Here is a 2,191-nt window from a genome sequence, read left to right as displayed (position 1 = left end):
AGGCAATTAGAAACCAAATCCTTATCATTGTGTTGGAAGGTGACCTACGACACAAAAACGACTCAAAACACTCTTTTTAGGCTTTTCAAAACATGTTTTTCAAATTTTTATGTGATTTTCGAAATTTTAAGTCAAAACACACTAAACACACTTAAAAACAGCAAGAAACAACATTTGAGGTTTATGGTGGATAAAACCCTACGAATTTGCATCAAAACACTTTAATAACTCCCCCACACTTAAATCAAACATTGTCCTCAATGTTAAAAACCACACTAAACACAAACAAACATATAAACAGCAATTAAACATACTAAACATGGCAGAATGTATCTAACAAAGAGAAGAGTTTAGAAATGCAAATCTGGTTGTGGAGTGTTCGTTCCATCTTCTCCTTGATCATTGCAGTGAGGCTTGGATCTTTGTGATTCCACAGGCTTACTCTTGAACTGCGCTGCTCCCATCGTTGATTTTCCTTTGTGCTACTCTTGAACTGGGCAGCAGGCTTCCTTTCGTCTCCCCCGAAGGTCTGAGCTTCCTCCTCTTATCTATTTCTTTGTTCGATCTCTCCAATTCGTATTGAAGAGGGTTAGAGGATAGCTTAGCAAAGCTAGGTAAGCAACCAGGGAATAGAGTCCATATAGACTCCAAGTGCCGGCTGATTGCTTCTTTCACTTTGCCATGCAAATAATATCAAGGACAAAGGAAAAGACAGGGAAAGAGCATGATATGAGATACCTTTGCTTTTGCCCTTGATGATATGAGATACCTTTGCTTTTGCAGAAGCGGTGAATGAATCAGCACATGTATTTGTTGTGCTGCTTCCTCCTGGATCATCTGTACTCCAGGTATCTGGTATCATCTTTGGGGAAGAAGAGAGAATGGAGTATCTCGAAAGGCTTTGCTGGGAGTGCACCCTCAGAGGTGAGAAAGAGTTGGGCATTTTCTTCAGTTCTGTCTTGCCAAAAAAAATGAAGGTCGACATGTATAGGGAATTCAATAGCAAGTGGTGGTACTGTTCTTTTACCGTTGTCGACAAACGTTTTGATCCCGCAAATCCGGCTTTTTTGGAATAGTGACGACTCTTCGATCTTTGAAGACGCCTCTTCGATTTCTGAGCAGTCGCCCCTTCGATTTCTGAACGACACGTAGTAGCGCGGATGCGGCTCTGTCTGAGATCTTTTGACACGTGGCACGCGTTTTCTGCAAAGCGTGGAGTTTTCGACAAATATGCACACGCTTTCTGGAAAGCCGGGAGCTTTCGGCTTTGTCTCCCACACTTGTCGGCTAAAGTGTGCAACTGATTTCTCGCCTTCCACGCGTCGTCTAAAAAGCTGGGATTGCGTCTGACGAGCTGGTGATCTTTACGCCGGAAATTCCGGTTCTGAAAAGTGGTGTCTCTTCATTCTGAATTGGTGAACGCCTCTCCTTTAATAGAGGTGATTGATCACCTCTAGCATGCACACTTGAAAATTGCCCAGAAATCGTCTCCGGCCCGTTTGAAAATCTACTCCGTCCACCCCTTCTCTTTTAACTTCGTGAACAATGGCTAGCTCATCCAACCCATCAAACCTTTGCTTAGATTTGAGTCTAAGCAGTGATCCGGTCGCGTCTCATCAGGGTAAGGTATGGTGCCCGTCTTTCTTATCTTCCCATGGCCCTCTTACAGATGAGGACTCTGTGATGATGGATCCCACAACAGCTACGATAGTGGCTCGGAACCTCCTCACTCCCAAAGACAGTCAGCTGCTTTCAGGACGGTCCGATGAGTTGGCCGTTCAAGAATCCCTGGCTCTGAGTGTTCAGTGCACTGGCTCTGTGTCCAACATGGGCCAACGCCTTCTTGCTCGCTCCCGACAGGTTGAATCCTTGATGGCGGAGGTGGAGAGTCTTAAGCAGGAGATCAAACAGCTTAAGTACGAGAACCGAAGTTTGCACGTGCTTGCCAACAATTATTCAACAGGCATGAAGAGGAAGCTTGATGAGCTTGATGACCGTCAACGGCTTGCAGCTTTCTTCCAGAGGCATCTCTTTCCTGGGTCATCCAGCGTTCCACCAAGGTTTGGGGCCTTAAATGATCTATCTTTGGTGCCTCCCGCTCCTATGCCTTCTTCTCCGATGCCTCTTGCTCCAATGCCTTCTGTTCCGAGACCTCCTGTTCCGATGCCTCTTGTTCCGAGAGTGTTGCCAC

The sequence above is a fragment of a genome, unplaced genomic scaffold (genome assembly GCF_019419815.1).
Source record: "Pyrus x bretschneideri cultivar Hongxiangsu unplaced genomic scaffold, Pyrus_bretschneideri_v1 Contig205, whole genome shotgun sequence".
Taxonomy (NCBI): Eukaryota; Viridiplantae; Streptophyta; class Magnoliopsida; order Rosales; family Rosaceae; genus Pyrus; species Pyrus x bretschneideri.
This window is presented reverse-complemented; position numbering follows the sequence as displayed.